Below are 24,994 nucleotides of genomic sequence, written 5' to 3' on the forward strand. Positions count from 1 at the left end.
CCATTGTCCAGGGCGTCTCCAGACATGTCTTCGCCCTTTTTTGTGTTAGAGTGTATAATGGTCATATCGAAGTTGATCCAGAAAATCAATTCTTGCACTCTCGGCAATGGTGACTTGCTTTCCAGACAATAAAATCTTGGAAATAATTCAAAATACCCTTGTTTTGTAAATAAAACTGCCTTTTCCTGCTGCTAGTTACTTTATTTATCCCATACGAGATTCGCCTTCTCCTGTTGTAGAACATCATCAGTGGGATCTATAACGATACAGTTTTGTTAGTTACAGATTATCAAACAGTTCACTACGCGATTTTTTGTAAAAAAAAGTAATTACTTCCGATTTGCTGATCTGCGTTTCCTCACATCTGGTCTGGAGGTCGCACTACCACTTTTATCACTGCCATATAATCACATCTTTGCGTTCTCGCCTTCCACACACTGTACGCCATGTTTCTCACTCTTTTTTGTGGTGGACTATTGTTCTTTCGTCACTCGATACAACTATTTCGTCGGACAGTGCCTTTCACAGCGAACGTTATTCAATTAGTTTCTCTATTAGTCTCAAAAATGAGATCGACAGGAAGTGCAAAATGGCTAAGCAGGGATGGCTAGAGGACAAATGTAAGGATGTAGAGGCTTATCTCACTAGGGGTCAGATAGATACTGCCTACAGGAAAATTAAAGAGATAGGAGAACCACTTGTATGAACATCAAGAGCTCAGATGGAAACCCAGTTCTAAGCAAAGAAGGGAAAGCAGAAAGATGGAAGGAGTATATAGAGGGTCTATACAAGGGCGATGTACTTGAGGACAATATTATGGAAATGGAAGAGGATGTAGATGAAGATGAAATGGGAGATACGATACTGCATGAAGAGTTTGACAGAGCACTGAAAGACCTGAGTCGAAAGAAGGCCCCCGGAGTAGACAACATTCTATTGGAACTACTGACGGCCTTGGGAGAGCCAGTCCTGACAAAACTCTACCATCTGGCGAGCAAGATGTATGAGACAGGCGAAATACCCTCAGACTTCAAGAAGAATGTAATAATTCCAATCCCAAAGAAAGCAGGTGTTGACAAATGTGAAAATTACCGAACAATCAGTTTAATAGGCCACAGCTGCAAAATACTAACACGAATTCTTTATAGACGAATGGAAAAAGTAGTAGAAGCCGACCTCGGGGAAGATCAGTGTGGTTCCGTAGAAATACTGGAACACGTGAGGCAAATCTGACCGTACGACTCATCTTAGAAGAAAGATGAAGGAAAGGCAAACCTACTTGTAGATTTAGAGAAAGCTTTAGACAATATTAACTGGAATACTCTCTTTCAAATTCTAAAGGTGGCAGGTGTAAAATACAGGGAGCGAAAGGCTATTTACAATTTGTACAGAAACCAGATGGCAGTTATAAGAGTCGAGGGACATGAAAGGGAAGCAGTGGTTGGGAAGGGAGTGAGACAGGGTTGTAGCCTGTCCCCGATGTTATTCAATCTGTATATTGAGCAAGCAGTAAAGGAAACAAAAGAAAAATTCGGAGTAGGTATTAAAATTCATGGAGAAGAAATAAAAACTTGGAGGTTCGCAATGACATTGTAATTCTGTCAGAGAGAGCAAAGGACTTGGAAGAGCAGTTGAATGGAATGGACAGTGTCTTGAGAGGAGTATATAAGACGAACATCAACAAAAGCAAAACGAGGATAATGGAATGTAGTCGAATTAAGTCGGGTGATGCTGAGGGTATTAGATAAGGAAATGAAACACTTAAAGTAGTAAAGGAGTTTTGCTATTTGGGGAGCAAAATAACTGATGATGGTCGAAGTAGAGAGGATATAAAATGTAGACTGGCAATGGGAAGGAAAGCGTTTCTGAAGAAGAGAAATTTGTTAACATCGAGTATAGATTTAAGTGTCAGGAAGTCTTTTCTGAAAGTATTTGTATGGAGTGTAGCCATGTATGGAAGTGAAACATGGACGATAAATAGTTTAGACAAGAAGAGAATAGAAGCTTTCGAAATGTGGTGCTACAGAAGAATGCTGAAGATTAGATGGGTAGATCACATAACTAATGAGGAAGTATTGAATAGGATTGGGGAGAAGAGAAGTTTGTGGCACAACTTGACCAGAAGATGGGATCGGTTGGTAGGACATGTTCTGAGGCATCAAGGGACCACCAATTTAGTATTGGAGGGCAGCGTGGAGGGTAAAAATCGTAGAGGGAGACCAAGAGATGAATACACTAATCAGATTCAGAAGGATGTAGGTTGCAGTAGGTACTGGGAGATGAAGAAGCTTGCACAGGATAGAGTAGCATGGAGAGCTGCATCAAACCAGTCTCAGGACTGAAGACCACAACAACAACAACATTAGTGTAAATAATGAATTACTTGGCATGTGTTCTTGGTCATTCAACAGGATTTTCCCATCTGCTTTGGTTTTATTATGTGGTAATTTTCTTGCATGGTTCGCAAATAGTGTTATTATAATAATACTGTCCAATGTAATTGTAACAGGACCCAACATCTTTACAGTCACTCATCCATGAACGCCTCGACAGAATATTGAAACGAAAAATCAAAACAGCTGTCACCAAAGTTTTCAGCCACTCACTAACAGCTAGTACACCCGCCAGTCCCCCCCCCTCCACATCCCACCACCCTAAAAAAAAAAAAAAAAAAAAAAAAACGTCGGCTCTATCCCCCTCTCTCTCTTACTCATACACACACGCACGGTATAAACATCATAAATAGAAGTTAGTAACGAACATATACTTCATTTGGTTGGCAACAAATAGGTAAACATACCAAAGAAGATGTAACACGTAATGGAATCGCAATATTTACGCTGTGAAAAGCAGTGTACGACGAAATAGTTGCATCGAGTGACGAAAGAATAACAGTCCACCACAAAAAAGAGTGAGAAACATGGTGAGCAGTGTGTGGAAAGCGAAAACACAAAGATGTGATTATATGGCAGTGATAAAAGTGGTAGTGCGACCTCCAGACCAGATGTGAGGAAACGCAGATCAGCAAATCGTAAGTAATTACTTTTTTTTTACAAAAAATCACGAAATGAACTGTTTGATAATCTGTAACTAACAAAACTGTATCGTTATAGATCCCACTGATGATGCCTTAGAACAGGAGAATGCGACACGCTTGTGGGATAAATAAAGTAACTAGCAGCAGGAAAAGGCAGTTTTATTTACAAAACAAGTATTTATATGCTTGCTGCGGAGGATGGCCACACCAACAAACTTGTCAAAATACCCTGTTTCTGCTGATGGTAGTTGCTTTCATTTTTACCGAAAAGTCCGCTAAAATCAGTATTCACTAAAAGTTCGTTCTCAGGCAAGTATTCTCGGGAATGGCCGGCCGGAGTGGCCGAGCGGTTAAAGGCGCTACAGTCTGGAACCGCACGACCGCTACGGTCGCAGGTTAGAATCCTGCCTCGGGCATGGATGTGTGTGATGTCCGTAGGTTAGTTAGGTTTAAGAAGTTCTAAGTTCTAGAGGACTTATGAGCACAGCAGTTGAGTCCCATAGTGCTCAGAGCCATTTGAACCATTTGAACCATTCTCGGGAATGAATATAAGAGGACATGTGCAATCCAAATGCTGTACTGATGGATGGGCGGGGGGCTGGAAATGAATTTTAACTTCTTCGCTAAAGTTGCTGATTCTTCATCTTTTGGACTTGCAGATTTTGTGTTTGCCGTGCCTGCAGTAAAACTTATTGGAAATAAGGTTCGCGTCTTACGCAAAACACATCATCCAAGCGATCCTGTGAAGGCACCAGTCGAGCTGTGTACGTCGATGCTGTGACGTGTGTGGAAGACGGGCTAGAGATGAGCGTGCCAGCCGTAGTCCTACTGATAATAACCAGTTCGCAACAGTTCGTGTTGATACGTCTGAGCTCACGATCCCTCTTGTCTGTGCTGTGGTACCTGTACGATCTGCCACTCTTGCCCTTACGACAGTCCTGCAGGGCGTCTGTGCTGCGTGGACGTGCAGAACGTCGTCTGCGGGTGTGAGAACATTCACACGACCACTGAAACCAGCATCATTGCACAACTGACGCAGCACGTTCAACTTTTGTGGAAATTCTCCGGAAGGACCATCTTACCACTCGGAAGGCCACAATTTGACCCCTTCCAAAGTTGCTCAGGCTTCTGCAGGAAGCACGGGTTGCAGTTCCATGGCATGATCGTCTGCCGGCTTCACACGTTTGCACTACACTGAGCACTGGTTGTGAGGATTCCCTACTATATCGTAGACACGGATGACACTCTGGCAGCTATGCCACTAAGCTATCTGTCGGCGGATGACGTTGAAATCATTATTAGTACATCTACTAATCTCCAGGTGGTACATAACGTCAGGGGATCAAAATCGAGTCATCTTCCCAGGTTTACTAACTTTTTTTCAGCAATGTAATTTTAAGTGCTAACTAATCTAAGAAAATTTTCTGCACTAAGAATTCAAGACAGTGAAATGTGAACATATTTTAAGTGATAACTAAACCAAGAAAATTTTACAATCTAAGAAAATGTTCTTAGGTCAGTTATCACTTAAAAATATGTTCACATTTTACAGACTTGAATAAAGAAAATCCACTGATGATTGAACAGAGGTGCTGAAACACGTTTGAGTGCCATGAAAAAACAGTGTTTGTTTTAACAGGCGGACCTTATTAACAGTAAGGTACTGACTCTTAATATGCAGCTCAGTAAAGCACGATAAACAATTATACACGAGTCCTATAATCGACCACATGGTATACAATTCCAGAATATTTGAAAACCAGACAAAAGAAAACTCCATACATATCAGAATACTTTAAGCAATGTTAAATCAGTGCATATGTAATGAAGGCAGTACGTTAACTTCGCAGATGGACAAGTGAAATATCGATACCATATCGCATGAAACAACGGAAGTTAAGTGTCAACCTCGACTCAAATACCCTGCGTTCGTAAGCCAACTCTGACAAGTGCCAAGAAAGAGGAAACACCGGTCGTCTGTAGTAAGGGGCAAACAGAAGTAAAATGAAAGCTTTGTCTTCTCGAAAGTAACGTCTAGAGATATACCTTCACGTTACCAACTGAAGACATTAGTATGCTTAGTAGTCAATAGCCTGGGTACAGACGGTCTTTGCAACAGCCGAGTTACTCAGAACTCACTTAAAACGTGTAACTTACATGTTGACTTTGATACCTAAACTCAGCCATCATGACTGAGGATGACGCGATACCGATCAGCTAGTTCACACGGGGCATCATGGAACAGAACTGAATGGAACCTCTAAACATTCCGCAGTTCATTTCAGATGGCGACACACGTGCCTTCAGCAGAACGGAATGGATCAGGTCTGGACACGACAAAACGAATCATAAAGGGTTCTCGCGAAGAAAGTAAGGCTGGACTTTGAGGCTAGTGAGGGGAAATTGATTCCGTCTAATAATGCTGGAAGTTAAGAAATTTTCGCTGCAACAATTCATTTTATAGCAGTGGATTTTGTGGTTTGTGTTCTCTTCATCTGTCGTGTACTGTTCGCTTTGTTGTTTTTTTCGTGAACCTTCAAGGATTAAATGCAGGATTGCATGTTTTTCCTGTGAATTTTTGTCCACAAAACAGGTTCAGTACGTGAAAGCGAAAAATCCTTTAGGCGTGGCAATATCTGGAGAAGGAAAAAAGGTACCCTGAGCATACATAAGAAAATAAATAAAGAAAACAATTTTCCTTAAAAATAATTTAACAGCGAAAAATTCAGCTCCAGCAAGGAGTAATATGGAATCGGTTTCTACGATATTTGGTGCTGATAAGGTAAACAAAACATAATAGATATGTAAAGAAGCGCTATGTATTGTCTTCCAAGTAACGTTTGAAGTACTTCCTAACGTTCTGCAAAATTATATTTATTTGATCACGAACCGGCTTTCGTGTTCTGGGCCATCTTCAGGTGACAACTGAATGACACAAACACACACTGACATGATGTGCGATTATTTGTACAGAAGATACTGAAATGACAATATGTTTACAAAGGAAATAATTACAGTTTTTGTCACATAGAAATAATTACGTTAACTGAAAAGGGGATAAACATAGTTTTTATGTGGAGATACATTTAACAGTTGACGAGAAATAAGATGAATTTACAGTTTGAGTCTAGTATTTGTAACGAAACCTTACTTTAACGAAGGAGAAAATGGAAACTGAATCTGATCCTTTAATGTTATGCTGGCATTCTCAGACATGTATTTGTTGATTTCCAGTATTTCCAGTAGGGTCATCTTTCTGCTTTTCTTTACAGAGTGTAAAGCATCACATTCTGCATAATATGAATGGTTTTCTGCTGAAAGATGGTCGGCGAAGGTTGAATCTTTCTTCCTTAATAGCCAGCTTCTCTCATGTTCACGTAGTGTGATTGCTGCAGCTCTGCCTGACTGACCAGTATACACTTTCACAAACTGCTTGCCACTCTGAGATAAGGGATGCAGTTCGTCATTGCTATTGATATGTTGCTGGTAATATAAAATGCAAGTCTGTAGGTACTAGACTTTAACTTGTTTTCAATATTGTCTGTAATGTTGCCAATATATGAGATTTTGCACCATAAAAACTTTGTTAATCCCCTTTGTAGTTAATGTAATTACCTCTAGGTGCCAAAAAATTTAATTTTATCCTGTGTAAACACTCTGTCATTTTTGTATATTCCGTGCAAATAATAATCGAGTAAGTTTCGCTTCACGTTTATGTGTGATCGCAACTTTCGGTTGTCACCTGAAGATGGCCTGATAAGCCGAAAGGCGGTTCGTGACGAAATAAATATAATTTTAGGGAACATTAGGAACTGTTTTCCTTTTAACATTGTTATCACGTTCTGCCAAGCACCAACGGAAAATTCAGTTAATGTTTAAAGTGTTTTTATACGTAGTTTTTCTTGAGAAAATAAATGTCAGTGTTGCGAGACTTGGATTATTTCAGTATTTTAGCACTTCAAGTGAGACTGGAGTGCATCCAGATGAATTTTAATGAGATCTTTTGAAATGTTCGGAAGGCATTTTTTACAATCTTTCGCTCCTCATAAGAGCGGAAAATTTGCCACACAACGTTTTTCGAGATCATCCGTCAATTCCGTTTCGAACATTAATACACTCTTTCAGTGCTAGTTGTTTGGTTCTCACAATATATTCCAACTTTTTGTAACGCTGATTGTATGCCACAGTCTCACTTTCACCGTTCGGTACTGGGCTAAGAGAAGTGACATTGTGTTGTCATTCCATCTAGCGTGAGCACATCACCATTTGACGGTGACGTTGCCATCCAGCTCGTTCCGTTGACATCCAGTCAGAATCGAGGCAGCTTTCAGATCCTTGGAACCATTGCTTCCAATTCAGGTGGCTCATCGGTTGGCAGTCATACTACTGAGTGCGCTCTCTGCCAACCCTCCTACAGAGGAAAAGCCTCTGCAGTACCGGGAATCAACTTGGGTGTCGCTGGACAAATAAACTGAGACCCTATTTTGAGTGGCTGAAGTAAGTGCGTCAAGTCATAAATTTTCGTTCAACATCGCAGCTCGATCTCATGATGTTGTAAAAAATTCATGTTCTTCTTAGATTGGTTTTAATAATAAAACCGTATTTTTTTCATTTTGGGCTTTGGCTGTTCTACACAAACTTTCTGATAAACATATACTGATGGAAAAAACAGCAATGTCAAAAAATAACTAACGTAAAGCACAGAAATTTCAGGGATATATTTGTCTAGGTAACATATTTAAATGTTTAGCAATGCAATGTCATAACTTAATGTTAGCGCGAGGTAAGCCATTGCAAATAGGAAAGGTAGTGTATTAATAACCGATGTAACCACCAGAATGTTGAATGCAAGTGTGCAAACGTGCATGCCTTGTGCTGTAAAGGTGCCAGATATCAGTTTGGGATGGAGTTCCATACCTGTTGAACTTGGTCAGTCAGTACAAGAACGTTAATGCTGGCTGTGGATGACGCTGGACTTGTAGTCCAATGATATCTTATATGAGCACGATTAGACAAAGAGCCCATGATCGGCAGGCCAAGACAACCCGTCGACATTCTGTAGAGCATGTGGGTTACAACAGCGTTATGTGGGCGAGCGTTATCCTGTTGGAAAGCACCCTTGGAATTCAATTCATGAATGGCAGTAAAACAGGTCGAATCATCAGATTGACGAACAGATTCGCAGTCAGAATGCGTGGGATGACCATGTGAGTACTCCTGCTGTTTAACGACAGTTCCAGGTGGAGGTCCAGTGTGCGTAGCACGCTGGCAGGTTGGTCGCGGGCCCTCAACTGGCCTCCATCTAACTAACACGCGGCTGTTACTGGCATCGAAGGAGATCCAGCTTACATCAGAGAACACAACAGAACTCCACCCTGCCCTCCCATTAGCTCTCGCGTGTTACTGCCCCAAAACTGTCCGCGGAATAGGATGGTCTTCCCTCTCGGTAAAGTCATGTGGCCTTCCAGAGCTCGGTCTTCTCGCGACTGTTCATTGTCGTACCCACAGCTGCCAGAAATTACGTACAGTGGCTACATTCCTGCCAGGTCTTTCTGCAGTATCGCAGAAGGAACATCCAGCTTCTCGTAGCTCTGTTACGCGGCATCGTTCAAACTCAGTGTGGTGTTGATAATGGCGTGTTTGTCACCTTAAAGGCATTGTTTACTAACATCAACTTACCACTAACATCAGCTTACCACGACTAATCTCAAAGCTAACTAACTCTCACAACCGTTCCGGCATGTAGTTCCAGGAAGCCTCATTTGCATCCTTACAGTGGCGCTCCTAGCGCCCCTTCTATGCGACTGGCGCGAAATCTGAACAGACACCATCTTTCAGATGTAGAAACACGCTTACCAACTTTCATTTACGTCGTACAACTCCTTCTTTGGTGCTGCGACTATTTTTCCGCCAGTGAATTTTTTTATATTTTGTAATAATTCTTTATTAGTATCGATTTTTATCTGCTTCATTTCCCATGACAGTACATTTATCCATAGCAGAGTGTCAGTGGTTCCACGGACAAATGCGCCATTCCAAACAACAACAACACGAACGTTGCTCGCTATTGCAATATACAGTACCATCTGATTTTCACATACATTCTTGATCAGCTTCTAACTCTAGGAGCAGTGGTGCGGGTTGCTTCTGTGCGTCAACTCTGCATGTACACCTATAACCCACAAACCACTGTGATGTGTGTGACACAGGGTACTTCTCAGTGTTCGTCATATCAGGGTTTCTTCCCGTACCACTCACGTATGGAGCACGGAAAGAGTGGCAGCTGAAATGCTTCGATTTTTGTGCTAGAAGTAGTCTAGTGTTGTCTACAGAATCCAAACGGGAGCGGTACTTAAGAGAGGATGTTACAAAAGTTTTTTCAGGACACTTAGGAAATCTAACAGATCTACTAAGGAGACTACCTACACAACGCTTGTCCGTCCTCTTTCACAATTATGCTGCGCATGTGGGCTCCCTACTAGATACGACTGACGCAGTACATCGAAAAAGTTCAAAGAAGGGCAGCACGTTTTGTATTATTGCGAAATATGGTAGAGAGTGCCACTGAAATTATACAGGATTTGGGCTGGACATCGTTAAAAGAGAGGCGTTTTTCGTTGCGACGGAATCTTCTCACGAAATTCCAACCACCAATTTTCTCTCCGAATGCGAAAATATTTTGTTGATACCGACCTACATAGGGTGAAACGATCACCACGCTAAAATAAGGGAAATCAGAGCTCGCACGGAAAGATATAGGTGTGAGTTCTTTTCGCGCACTATACGAGATTGGAATAATAATAGAGAATTGTGAAGGTGGTTCGATGAACCCTCTGGCAGGCACTTAAATGTGATTTGCAGAGTATCCATGTTGACGTAGATGTAGATATAGAAATTGATCAAAAATTTCATTTTTCGATTTTTTTTCCATTCAGAAGTAAAATTTATTGACATCCATTTTCCAAAGATTGATCTCTGAAATCATGTGTAGAGTGATGAAAAGGAAAATTACATTGTTCGAATTTTAAAAGTCCATGCTCCTTTTCGCAATTGTCCGTGGAAAACCAATATCTACACCGACAAGAAAAGCATTCCGGAATGTGAAATGAATACTATGTAGCCCATATTTAGGTTCCTGTAAATATTGACCTACTAAGTGTGTTCATGGCAAAACTCGAAACTTAAAATCCAAATGAGTCTCTGAATGCGCTTATCTAGAAATTTTGCCCAAGACAACATTTTCATCATGTACAGCTGTAAAACTTGCAACATACGATGCTGTAATTATTTTTAAAGATTGAAACATAGGGAGAGCGAAAGTCTTACAGTTTTGGGACTTCAGGGCTGGTACATTCACTCAAATCATTCTTGAGAAAATTGAACGTCGTGTGTCTAGAACCGACATGTCTATTCAGGATCTAGAAAAGGAAACAAGATAAAAGAAAAAATTAACAAGAGAAGTCTTGAGGATAAAGAAGGTACTGAGTACAGTTTTGGAGCATTCTAATGTATAATCGAAGAAAATATGTTTAATCCTTAAATTCATCTTCCCAGAAACAACATTTTGTGCCAGTTATGTACCTTTTTCTTGGGACATCTGTGATGTACCGCAATACTTCGGTATTTTGATGTTTCGTCACCTCATATGTCTCACAATGCAACAAACAAACACACAGAGCAAAATTTTCGTATGTTTTGTTTAAGCTGAGATGTGTTTATAAAGGTGCCGAAAGTCCCATACTGATTCCTACAAAATAGATGTAAGCTGTTATAACAAGATTTTTATCAAGATGTTCAAAATTGCTTACATATTTGTTTATAGGGATGTAGATTTTGTACCGTTTAACATTGGCAGTTATTGATTTAATAGGTTATGAGGTGAAGGAACCTTAATTATTATAAACTGATAGTCACAGTAGTTTGTAAATTCCAATAAAAATATTGAAAATTGAATTTAAATTTGCGTTATAATATTACTGACCACAACATAAAATTTTACTTTCTTATCTTTAATATTTTAGCATGCTTTTTGATTTACCTCGGAGTATGCATTTCATGGACATCCCCACTTAATACTGACACTTGAAACTTCGTAAGTATCCTTTCGTGAGACAGTTGGCGTCCATCTTCAAGCGTCTTCCAGTCCACGTTTTCCAGTATCTCCAGGAGGCTCTCTGATGTGTCAAATAAACTTGTTTTCAGTCGTGCTGTCCTCCTTTGTATTGTTTAATATCCCTTGTTAGGCCTTATTGGTAAGGGTCCAACGTACTTGAGCAATGTTCTACAACAGATCACCGAGTATGTTATAATGGTCTCACGGTAGATTAATTGCCTTCTTCCAGTATCCTACCACAACTCCAAAGCTCGCGACTTTTTAAATAGGACTGAGTCTATGTTATCATTCCATTTCGTATCTGTTGTGTCTCTGACACAAACTACCAAATGGAAAGTCGGAATTAATTACAACTTATAAGATTTATTCTGAAAACAAGCTGAACTATATCTCAGCGTCGTCACTCGTGTCCAGGTCCGTAGCCAAAATTCATCTCCCGTAAACACTGTCACAGTAACAGCGTCGCGACTGAGCGGACACCTGATCCTGACTCCAGCAGGCCCACCAGACGACTCCCCATCCGGGCCGCGACGACGCGACTTAATCACAGGGGTTGCATCCTGATTGGCTCCATCGACTCCAGCGCCATGACTGCTTCGGAGTTTTATTATGCCTGAGAATGGTGTTTTCAGATCGAATGTTGAGTCCCTTTCCAGCGAGTTTGTTGTTGAGATGGAAGCAACTAACCTCTGTTTTGGAAGCATTTGGTTGAAGTCTCCACTTACGGAAATATTCGCCCATTATCTTCAGGCCTTTCGTTAGGATGTCCTTAGACGCTTCAGTTGTGCTACATCTTGTAGCGAGGGCCCAATCGTCAGCGTACCAGAACTTTCTTGATTGTGTTTCCGGCAGGTCTCCAGTATAGAGGCTAAACAGCAGTGGTGTGAGCACTGATCCTTGTGGTAAGCCATTCTTTACTTTTTGATAGAGCTGTAGTCAGTGCTCATGCTCATTTGGAACACCCTATCATTGAGCAGGCTGTCTATTAATCGTGCTATGGATTTGCAAGGAATTACTCGGAGAATTTTGTACATGATGCCTTCTCTCCACACAGTGTCGTAAGCTGCTGAGGCCACTGATGTTTTCAATTTTCTCTGGAATCCCGCCTCAATGTAAGTAGTGAGTGACAACACCTGGTCAGTACAACTTCTTTCTGGCCGAAAGCCTGCCTGTTCAACTGGGATCACCCTGAACAATTCTGGGCTAATTCTGTTATATATAAGCCTCTCTAGTAATTTGTATATTGCAGACAGCAGGGCAATTGGTCTGTAGCTTTTTGGGTTGTCAACTGGCTTCCCAGGCTTTAGAATAGCTATTACCTTAGAGCGTTTGAGTTCTTGTGGGACATTGCCAGTTTGCATGATGTTTGTGAAAAATCGAGCCAGCCATACTTTTGTATACTTGCCACAGTTATTATGAATTCAGGGTGAACGTTGTCGAAACCTGGTGCCTTTGTTGGTTTGACATCTTTCAGAGCTTTTTCTATGTCGTCGCTAGAGAAAGGGCGAGAGTGTTCAGTTTGTGTGGCTTCATTTTTTAAGATTTTGAGTTCTCGCTTCACTTGGATTGTATGTGTGTTATCCTAGACGTTTTAACTAGATGTGCAGCTATGTAATTTGGTCTTACAGCTGCTTTTTGTCGTTGTGCTGGTGGGCCACTCCCTAGTTTTCTCAGCAGTGACCATGCTTGCCTGCTAGATGTTTGGAATTTGAGGCTTTCTACAGTTTCCGTTCACTTTTGTCTTCTGGCAGCATCCAAGCTGTGAAGCAGTTCATCCGCTATTTCCTGATCTCCGGAGTCAAAGAAGCTCTGGTATAGTTCTTCGCTGGTTTGGGACAATCCAGGGATGTACTCTTTCCGGTTACCCTCTTGGTATGTGCTTCTTGGCCGTGCTTATCATGGCACCAACAAATCTTTGGTAATTTTTGCTAGTAGGTGGTATCCATCATGGCCTCGCGCAGAGTTCTGCCCACTTGCCGCACAGTCAACACTGTCCAATCATAATAGAGGTAGGAACTCAAACTCCCCTAATTACCGCTATTCCTCGCCAACGATGGAATTTTAAAAAAGCCAGTTGGACTGGGTTCTCCACAGATCTGGACAAATGTTTGGGATGGATACCACCTGCTAGCAGTGAGATGCCTATCTTCGCACAAATTTAGAATCTTATCAATATATGACTGTTTATTTGTGCTACATTTTTTTAGATTGTCTTCCGTTATAAATACCTACAACATCTGAAAAAAGTCCAAGGTGTTTGTTAATATCATTTATAGATAACATAAACAAGATGCATCTGAAGCTGCTTCTATTTCTTTCGATGACTGACCGTAGCGTCTGGTGAAATCCCGCTCTCGGCCTCGATTTCGGAGCCAAACACCGTTGACGACCCACAGCTGTAAGAAGTAATCCGTATTTAATTCGCTGAATGCAAATCCCTTGACTTCACCAGATCTACTACCCAATAGTGACATATGAAAATCTGTTCTTGCAGACAAGAATGTAATTATTAAAAGCCCAGGCGGGCAAACGATGATAACAAATCTGGGCTCGATTCCTCGCTCTCTCATTCTCTCTGTTGTGGGAACCCAAGTAATGCTGCGATCGTTAGGTGATGAATTCAGTGGACTACAATGTAAGGATGTAGACAGTATGACAACTCTTGGGTTAGTCCGGGGAGTATACACGGATAGCCGAAGTGGTTAAGGCTACAGCTCGCAGAAATCAGTGTTAGAGTGCCGTTCTGACACAGATTTTAATTTGCCACTATTGAGTAGTAAATCTATATCCAATAAAGCTGACGTTAAGGAACTGTAATTCAGTGAAATAATTTCTAAGATTTCAGATCTGTTTGTTGCCATTAGATCTAGTAGTGTGCTTCTCGAGTGGGTTTCCGAACTATCTGTCTATATAATTTTCAGAGAAAGCATGTAATGTTGATTTAGAGGAAGTCTTGTCACGTACACACCTATAGAACAGTAACTATCACAATCGACTGTTACGCAGTGCAGGGTCTCCTCCAATGATTAATGTGTGACTCTGGAATATTTGTACAAGCGAGATGAGGTTTCTTTTAAAGTTTCCAATTATATCTACGGATGAGACTGGTGGTGGATAGAAGGATCTTATTATGCCCACACTTAATAGTGAGTTTTGCTCAAACAATTTCACACGCAGCTTCAATTTTTATCTCTGTGGATTTCATTTTTTTTACTTGTATGTTGCGACACCATCTCCTTTCGATAGACACTTACCGTGAGGCGTAGCGCAATTCTTTCTAGGTCTGCAGTTATTGAAGTGTAGCTGGGAGCATCCTCTTCGTACACCCTCAGACAGAGATCCTGATCATCACAGTTTAAACAAAAGTTGTCGAATGGATTGGAACGAAGAATTGGATATACTGCCACCGTAATTAGAAATCAGCACTTTTTCTCAATGTTTTTCAATTTTAATGTGTACGGTCGCTGCTCAGTTTAAAGCTTAGATTACTAGCGCGAAGTAAAGCCCAATATGCCGCGATTTGAACTAGCTGTACCCTATAATAGAGAAGCTGATGACCCACGTAATTAATTAACAAACTCAATCTGACTTTAGCATAAATCTGAAAAATGTATGAGTAGCTCACATTTTGAAAATGCAATGGAAATTAGCAGTCATAGCGATATTAAACTCAACATAAGTGAACTTGAAGCATCATTCCTAAGATTACACCAACAGTGAATGTATTTTAGCAACACGACTTCTAGTCGTGCAACAGTCAAATATGAAACATCGGACATTTTCCATCTACAGAAGCAAGTACATCGTCTCGCAAGTGATATCAGACTCTTACATGCTCTACCGTAAATTACATGCGCAGAACGATAAGTAATTTTCAGAATGGATACTACTGTTGTTGTGAAAATACCATGTGGTGATCGTAGAATGAATCAAACAATATAGCAAACGTTACGTATAACCTTGTGTGATTTCACAATGGCTGCATTCTGTCAGCTTCGTCATTCAGCAACACAGCGTCACTGCGTACATAGTTGAATCGTTAAACCAGATGTACGCAGTAATACAAGATCTGTCAGCGCACAGCGACACATGTTACATAAACTGTAAATAAGTAGTTACCATCTGTATAAAATTCCGTACAAGAAACAAAGCATTTATCGAGCAGAAATCATAGGAAAGGCAACTGTATTGACTGCGAAATTCTTCCGATTAAGTGACTGAAGTCGGATTTTGTACCAGGCCTCCAAGCTTCCGATTTCATAAAGACAGTCGATTAGAAAGACAAGTGCAACGTGAGCCCACATGTATTATTCACAATACGTTCGCAACGTGAATTAATGAAAATGTAATCATGGGTTGCAAAAATCTCACTAGTGAAATAACTTTGCAGACAGACAATCCTTCGGATAATACCAATAATGTGAACCATCTCACCCAAGGTGCAATTCGGCGACCAGCCGCATCTAACACATTTGAAACCAAGACCAGGGCCGCGATATGGTTGGCTCACTGAACCGGGAACCAAACTCATGGAACAGGTTAGCAAATGGAAAGTTGCGGCACACAAAGTTAATACCAGACGTTGTCACTAGGGTCCTGACGTCAACTGATAACACATACAGTGTTCCATTATGAAACTATGTGTATAAAATGTCCAGTGAGAAATGAAAGAACAGTGTAGCGCTGGATTTTTACATTATTAAATAACTTATTCTTACAACAGTGTTGTATACTAGGGATAAACCAAAAGAGGTAGCGAATTTTCAGTCTGCAGTTTGCCTATATGAAAGCCGGTGGCCACACGTTGTCTTTCTCGTCAATCAGAGCGTTTGCACTTGTTATAACTCAACCCACTAGCGTTTCTGTAACCGAACACAGATGACGGTTTTTTCGTAGGGCAGAGTTTAACTTCTGCTATCTAATACAGAGATAAATAGATTTTTCTTTCATCCGAGTTTTAATACAGGTAGATGCTGTGAGTCACCAGTGTTTTGAGTTGGGTTTCTTCGGACGTTTGTCAGCCATCTTCCTGCTTGTTCCTGTAGGCATTCCAAAGGGGTATTGTTAAAAGTAGGGATAAGTGCGGCTTTTGCCACCGGCGGTCTGCACAGTGGCTCCAGCATTTCATTGTGTCCACTATGTGTCCTGTTGTGAAGATTTCGGCCTATATGGGACGGTCACTGCCGTCGTAAAATTCTCTTTCCCTCAGAACTGCATCTCATAGCTCGGGTCTGGGAAATTACTTGCATGTGATTACTAGTGTGCGTGTTAGTGGTTTATAACCACAAAATTTCAGCTTGTTTATTTGATATGCATATCAATAAAATTCGTACAGTTTCATGTAATTATGTTGTGTGACATATCGATTTAACCGACGTTGTTTCAGGAATTCAATGTAAGGTGTGTTATTTGTTTGACACATTACACGTTGATGTGCTGCACTATACGTGCACTCCAAGAAAACTGCCAGAGAGCTAGTAAATGAGAGCAACTGTGCCTATATATATCGAATATCGACTGGTAAGGTCTGCTTCTTCTCCAGTCAGCAGAGAACACAGTGTTCAGTGCGTCTAATATGTCAATAAATAGACGATTTCAATTTATGTACATGAAACATTTCAACATTACTGATCAAATGTGTCGCTTCTGCCTTCATCGACAGAGATGCATTAAATATAGTATTGTTTCCAGTAATCTATGCATCACCTACATGTAGAACTCTGTACCTTACACCATTTACCGCAATTATGACCGAAGCAGTATGTTACTGCACCACCATAAGACCATTAGAAGACTCCAACATGACAGAGATAATTCCAGCTCCCTCAGGTGCTTTAAATTTTTAATATCTCTCGTGGGTTTGTTCCTGAAGACGTAGCCAGAGAATTAAGGGCTACAGGAATATTTAAATTGTTTGGTACCTTTACTGTGTATATCCTGCAGTAAACTGACAAATATTTGCAGCACTATTCCCATGTGTATTTACATTAATAACACAGTGGATAACGTTGGAAGCTCCATTCACAGATGATACATTTGGCTATAAGACGTTAGCAATGCCAGAAGACTGGAGCGACCTGCAGGGAAGATCTGCAGATGATCTGATTGATGTGGGAACTGGCAGTTGACACTGGAAGTAAACAAACGTAACGTATTGCGCATGTATAGGCAGACAACGCTATTAATTCACGATTACGTAAGCCAGACAGCACTTTTAAGAGTCGATGGGAAAGAAAGAGAAGCAGTGGTTGAGAAGGGAGTGAGACAAGGTCGTAAACTATCCACAACGTTATTCAATTTGTACACTGAGCAAGGAGTACAGAAGAGCAAAGAAAAAATTTGGAATAGGAATTTCAGTTCAAAGAGAAGAAAAATAAACTTTGAGGTTTGCTGTTGACAGTGTAATTCTGCCAGAGACAGCAAACGACTCGGAAAAGCAGTTGAACGGAATGGACAGCGTCTTGAGAGGATGATATAAGATGAACATAAGCAAAACAAAGATAATGGAATGTAGTAGAACTAAACCAGGTGACTCTGAAGGAATTAGGTTAGGAAATGACATAGAAGAAGTACTCGTAGTACATGAGTTTTGCTATTTTGGCAGCAAAATAACTGATGATGGCCGAAGCACAGTCCCTTCTAGAGAATTATTTATGTTGTAGTTTCTTCTAACCCAATGTCATAGATAATTTCTTTCCCTGCTCTTGTTTCCAGAATTAAATGTTGTCTCCCAATAGGAGGAAAGATCAACAAATGTATAAGATTTGCTGATGACATGATCTACAAGTGGCAGGCAATTGCAAGAAAAGCTTTTCTAGAGAAGATAAATATGCTTACATCGAATATAGATTTAAGTGTTAGGACATATTTTCTGAAAGTATTTGTCTGGAGTGTAGCCATGTTTGGAAGTAAAACATCGACGATAAAGAGTATAGACAAGAAGAGAATAGAGAATTTTGATATGTGGTGCTACAGAATTATGCTGAATATTAGATGGGTAGACCATGTAACTATAAGGAGGTACTGAACAGAACTGCGGAGACGAGAAATATATGGCACAACTTGACTAAAAGCGATCGGTTGATAGGACACATTCTGAAACATCAGGAGGTCACCAATTTCGTATTTGAGGAAAGCGTGTATGTGCGTGTGCGTGTGTGTGTGTGTGTGTGTGTGTGTGTGTGTGTTTAAGAAAGGGGGGAGGGGTAAAAATCGTAGAGGGAGACCAAGAGATGAATACAATAAGCAAATTCTGAAGGATAGAGGTTACAGTAGTTATTTTCAGAGGACGAGGCTTGCACTGGATAGAGTAGCTTGGAGAGCTGCATCAAACCAGTCTTCGGACTGAAGACCACAATAACAACGATGACGTTATTGGCGGCAAGTCACTAGATGCAGTAACAACTGTAAGATTCTTAGGCGTAACCATCCGAAGCGACCTAAAGTGGAATGACCACTTAAACAAATAGTACGAAAAGCAGATGTCAGGCTGACATTCATTTGGAGAATATTAACGAAATGTAATTCATTCACCCGGATGGGTTAACACAAAACATAGAGGAGACTAAAAAAAGAAAAAAGCGGCTCATTTCGTCCCGGGATTGTTTAGTCAGCACAAGTGCATTACGGAAATACTCAATAAGCCAAAATGGTAGACGCTACATGAGAGGCGCTGTGCATCATGGACAGAGTTACTCCTAAAATTCTGTGAGGTGTTTCGTGAAGAGTAGGGAACATACTACTTTCTACCAAATACATCTCGCGAAATGAACACAGCAAAAACCCAGAAATTAGAGCTATTAAATAAACTTACCGACAGTCGTTCTTCCCACATGCCAATCGCAAACTGAACAGGCAAAAATGAAGGAGGACGAGTTTGTGATACCACGAGTACCCTCCAACAAATACCGTCAAGTGGTATGCGTAGTATATACTGTATAATGCTCAATAGTATCCGAGTGACCTGATGGCGTTTCGCCTGATTTGTATGCAACCTACATAACGTAACTGTCTTGGAGGTTCTCTGCTCTCTTTCCTGTGCAGTCGTATGAATATACGAAATGGTTACTACAGGAGGCTGCAAGAGATAAATGCTCTGTATGGCTATCAATCCAGATGCAGGTTAATACATGATAATACAAATATCAGAAAACACGTTGTTAGAAAAGATCAGCCATTACGCTTGTAACTCAAATTTATTACAATTAATGACATTTCAAGAAGCAACTTTCATCGCGAAATCTTACGACGAAAGTTTTTGTGCCTGACTGGGATCCACTACTCCAATCTACCAACTATTGTTCCTCTTAACTAACCACGAAAGATCTTAAATATACTTTTAACCACAAGAAACAAAGTGTGCTCACGTTTAAACTTGAAATGACATGATATAAGGTTTTGTGTTGGACGGAGTTTCCAACATGTCATCTTTCTATCGAATTGTTAACTAAGCACAATCAAATATTAGAAATCATAATTTTTCACCACTAGAGAGATGATTGAAACTGAAAAGCCGGTACGATTTTTGACTTCCGGGATTCGAACCCAGCACATATCGTCGTTGATTTATAGTCACGAGTAGATGTTAAAAATCGGTTTATTTCGCCAGCAGCGAGATGTTTACACGTCTGAACTAGAAATAACACACGACATCTAGTTCTGTGCTGATTGGGAATCGAACCTACACACATCGTCACTGTTGGCTACACGTAAAAAGACGTTGACTATCGATTTCTTTTTCACCAGTAACTAGGAGTGACATTTTTGAACCTGTGAACCTGAAATGATATCTCGAAAAGTTCTGTGTCTGACTGGTAATCGTCACCGATCGGAATCGTTGAAAACGCACGAGGGACGTTGAAAATCTTAGTTTTTTGTCATCTGTGGTTTCGTGTGGGCGTACCACAGCCGGAAATGGTAAGATGGAAACTCTTGTTCCAGACCATATTTCGAACCCAGACACGCGCCTTTCGTAGATGAATTCCAGAATCCTCAACGTAGAAGGGGGAGGGGGCTAAAAATCGAAAATCGTTGAGGCAAACCAAGAGATGAATACAGTACGCAGATTCAGAAGGTTGTAGGTTGCAGCAGTTACTAGGAGATGAAGAGGCTTGCACATGATAGAGTAGAATGGAGAGTTGCGTCAAACCACTCTTTGGGCTGAAGATTACAGCAACAATAACAGATCTGACGGTGAAAAATTTAAGAAATTGTGATCCTTGCACCCTTGTTAAAATTTACATATTTCTGCTTATAGCGATGCACATCTTAATTTTTCTAAATGCACAATTCAACTGATCATGTAATCATGTATGGCATTCGATAATTTAATAACTGGTTCTTTTTAGATCTACTCTCACTGCAAGGTGTATGTGTTTTTGTGATAATTACGAAAGGCTTCTTGGGTAGGACACAAGACTTCACGTAGACACAGACCATGTAGGGTCAAACGTGTGCAATAACTTCCTAATGCGTGATGTCGGGCAGGTTCGTGTCATATATACTATTCGTTTTATCAAATTAGGCTTTAGTCACAAGGGTTTTATTAAATTAGGCTTTCGTCGTGTGTCTTGGTAAGTTGTAATTCATTTATATTAGAACAGAGCATATTTTTATGGTGTTTATCGTTGGTTTAAAGAAGATAAAAGTAAAACATAAGAGAGAAATGAATTATCAACATTACATTCCTCCTCCAACATTAATTAAAAGAGTCTGCCGTTGGTCAGGCAGTTTCTGGATCCCCGCACGTAGAGCGCTACTGCTTTGGAGATAAAGATGTCGATAATCCAAGTTTAAAGGTCGTTTTCGTCCACAAGAAATGTTCGTGATGGTCGTTTGATAAGAAGCGAGAGATATAAACACTTCAGGGCTCTAAATCTGAATACTTTCGGTAGGAACTGCTTTCCATCCAAACTTCTCGACAGTTTCTCTTGTGAAATCAGCGTACACGCTCCTTGATCCCTTTTCGTATGTTGTGACTACATGGTATCTCAACTGTCGACAACAGATGCCCTACAGCAATAGTCCCACCCCTGCGATGCAGCACAAAACATCGTCTTTGTGACACTAGATGCATAAAGTTAAATTTTGACGAATCACACTGATCAAGCTGTTGTTTTTTGTTAGGGTCAACCGTTATTTTGAGCTTATGAGGTTAATTCGTAGTGAATTGCCGTTATTTTCTTAAATTGATGTTTTTTAGTTCGTCTGTCTGTCCGTTTGTTAAGACCTCTTTTTCTAAGGAATGTGTAGCGGTATAAAGTTGGAATTTATGGCAGATATTAACGTTTACAGTCTTTGGCTGTGTAAAATGTTTAAGCCGGCCGCGGTGGCCGAGCGGTTCTAGGCTCTTCAGTCCGGAACCGCGCGACTGGTACGGTCGCAGGTTCGAATCCTGCTTCGGGCATGGATGTGTGTGATGTCCTTAGGTTTAAGTAGTTGTAAGTTCTAGGGGACTGATCACCTCATATGTTAAGTCCCATAGTGCTCAGAGCCATTTGAACCATTTTAAAATGTTTAAGACTCTGAGTCAATGCAATCAGAAGATACGGCCATATGTGGCACATATTCTGATAGTCTCAAACTGTCATGAAATTCAGTGGATGAAAGTCTGGGTGGTCTAGCTGTAAGGTGCGTGCTTGCAAACCGATTAGTCACGGGAAAAAGTCTCGCTCAGATCATGGATTTTTTCAGTCTTCCTTTCAACCTTGCCTTAAGCTCCAAACAATATGAGATGTTGCCCGAAACATCAAGTGGCTCGGATACCACGTTAAACAACACGTCCCCTTTCTCCGGTGGGATGTCTTGGACAGGCTAGGGACATGAAAGGAGCGGAATTGGCGTCCAGTTGAAAGACCTGCACCAGGCCGTTAAGACACACATAATTATTATTATTACCTATTAACAGAAACTATGTTTTGACGAAATCTTCAGAGAGTGGGTCCTACTTACATTTGTCCGGTTTTTGTAGGAAAACTTTAACCTCGTGGATTATATACATCAATACTCCCTTACCTATGTAGTTATATGAGACGAAGCGCGGTATAAAAACGTAAAGATGAGAGGTGCTCAACATCTGGTCTCTCCGTTTACTCTGCGTCACATTTATGAGCAGACCATAAATACACACGTCAGCACAGAATAGCAAGTGGAAACCGACACTTCAGGCAGAATTTTCGCATCCTTCCTCGTTGCCAGTTCGTGCAATTGATTTATGTGAACTTGTTTCAATGAGCACAAAATCAAATCAATAGCATGCTTTCGGCGGTGAAGGCAGCTAGTGAATATCTCTGTGAACGAATAGGGAATCGAATGTTTCGAAATAGGAATCAAAATTTTCGTCATTGTCGAGCATCCATGTTTACGACACGGTCATGAACCAATGCTCCGTGTAGGTTGGCAGTCTGTTGGAATGACTGCAGTTACGTATGCTGAAGGTATGGGTTCGATTTTCACATCAGGCTACCATTTTTAACAAGCACAAACAACCCCTTTTCATCTCTGGTAACTATAGTTGAACAATGCAGGTTGCACCGTGATTCCGAGACCACTTTAAACATGACATTCCTTCGATAGCTGTCGGAAGAGAGTCGATGCATGTTGGGCCATGACAGAGGCAGAAGTGACGGCAGGTTGATACTATGTCGCCAGTGAGATTCCGTAGATGAAAGTTTTCCTTTTATTAACAAGTCAGTCGTCATGTAAGGTCACAGGGCACGTACTTCTTTTTGTATTTGAGGTTGAGACGTCGAAAATATTGGTGCCGGACTGTGATTCGAACTCAGATCTCCCCTTTCACCAGGTTTGGCACCTTTGAGATGATACATCGTTTCATTGTTTCTGCATTATTCCAGAGTCCTCAACGTATCCACGAAAGCCGTGTCTGGGTTCGAAATCAGGTCTGCAACAATTGTTTCTTTCATGCCATTTAAAATTGTAGCGCACACACACCAAACCACAGGCGACAAATAATTGTGATTTTTTACGCCCTCGTGCGTTTTTAATAATATTGATTGGTGCCGGTTTCGACTCGCAGTCAGACACAGAACTTTTTGTTGTATCATTTAAGTTCAGAGGTTTAAATATGCCACTCCTAGCTACTGATGAAAAAGAAACAGGTAGTCAACGTGTTTCCATGTGTAGCCAACAACGACGATGTGTTTAGGGTTAGATTCCAATTATACACAGAGCTTTATGTTACGTTACTTCTAGTTCATGTGCACATCTCGCTACTGCTGAAATAAACCGATTTTTAACGCCTACTCGTGACGAGAAGTCAATGAAAATACGTGCTGGGTTCGAATCCCTGTAAGGCAAAAATTTTTCGTTTCGTCTTTTTAGTTTCAATCATCTCGCAATTGGTGAAAAAATAATGACGCCTAACATTTTTTGTGCTTGGTTAACCATTCTATTAGGTGCTTTATTTGAATCCCCACTCTATAAAAATCTGTTGTTGCTTGTGATTAAAAGCATATACGAGATCTTTCCTGGTTAGTTAACAGGAACAATAGTTGCTAGACTGGAGTACTGAATCCCAGTCCGGTACAAAAATTTTCGTCTTTCGTCTTTCACAATGAAAGATAATTTTTGAAATGTCGTTAATTGTAATAAAATTGAGTTTGTAAGCGTAATGGCTGATCTTTTCCAATAACGAGTTTTCTGATATTTGCATTATTGTGGTATTAATTTGCATCTCGATTGATAGCCATACAGAGCAGTCATCTCTTGCGGCCTCTTGTAGTAACCATTTTGTACAGTCATACGACTGTATCGGAAAGAGAGCAGAGAACTTGCAAGACAGTTACAAAATGCGTGTTGCGTACAAATCAGACGAAACGCAAATCAAGTCTTGCGGATACTTCTAAGCATTATGGTAGAGGTACACTGTGTTACCAAAAGTATCCGGACACCTCGCTGAAAACTATTTACAAGTTCGTGGCGCCCTCCATCGGTAATGCCGGAATTCAGTATGGTATTAGCCCACCCTTAGCCTTGAAGACAGCTTCCACTCTCGCAGGTTTACGTTCAATCATGTGCTGCAAGGTTTCTTTGGGAATGGCAGCCCATTCTTCACGGAGTGCTGCACTGAGGAGAGGTATCGATGTCGGTCCGTGAGGCCTGGGACGAAGTCGGCGTTCCAAAACATCCCAAAGGTGTTCTATAGGATTCAGGTCAGGACTCTGTACAGGCCAGTCCGTTACAGGGATGATATTGTCGTGTAAACACTCCGCCACAGGCCGTGCATTATGAACAGGTGCTCGATTGTGTTAAAAGATGCCGTCACAATCCCCCAATTGCTCTTCAACAGTGGGAGGAAAGAAGGTGTTTAAAACATCAATGTAGGCCTGTGTTGTGATAGTGCCACGCGAAACAACAAGGGTTTCAAGCCCCCTCCATGAAAAACATGACCACACTATTAGACCAACGCCTCCGGATTTTCTGTTGGCAATACACGCGCTACCGAGCGAGGTGGCGCAGTGGTTAGCACACTGGGCTCGCATTCGGGAGGACGACGGTTCAGTCCCGTCTCCAGCCATCCTGATTTAGGTTTTCCGTCATTTCCCTAAATCGTTTCAGGCAAATGCCGGGATGGTTCCTTTGGAAGGGCGCGGCTGATTTCCTTCCCAATCCTTCCCTAACCCGAGTTTGCGCTCCGTCTCTAATGACCTCGTTGTCGACGGGACGTTAAACACTGACCACCACCACCACCACCACAAATACACACGCTGGCAGATGACGTTCACTGGGCATTCGCCATACCCACACCCTGCCATCGGATCGCCACGTTGTGTACCGTGATTCGCCACTCCACACAACGTTTTTCCACTGTTTCCAATGTTTACGCT

The 24,994-nt window shown here is 41.1% G+C and overlaps 1 protein-coding gene across 1 annotated transcript in view; it reads left to right on the forward strand.

The window, feature by feature from the left end:
* LOC126412992 (sialin-like) overlaps positions 1-24,994 on the forward strand; it is an 80,116-nt gene that overhangs the window by 48,558 nt on the left and 6,564 nt on the right. The gene's annotated exons all lie outside the window — the stretch shown is intronic.

Source organism: Schistocerca serialis, chromosome 7 (genome assembly GCF_023864345.2).
Source record: "Schistocerca serialis cubense isolate TAMUIC-IGC-003099 chromosome 7, iqSchSeri2.2, whole genome shotgun sequence".
In the NCBI taxonomy this organism is placed as follows: Eukaryota; Metazoa; Arthropoda; class Insecta; order Orthoptera; family Acrididae; genus Schistocerca; species Schistocerca serialis.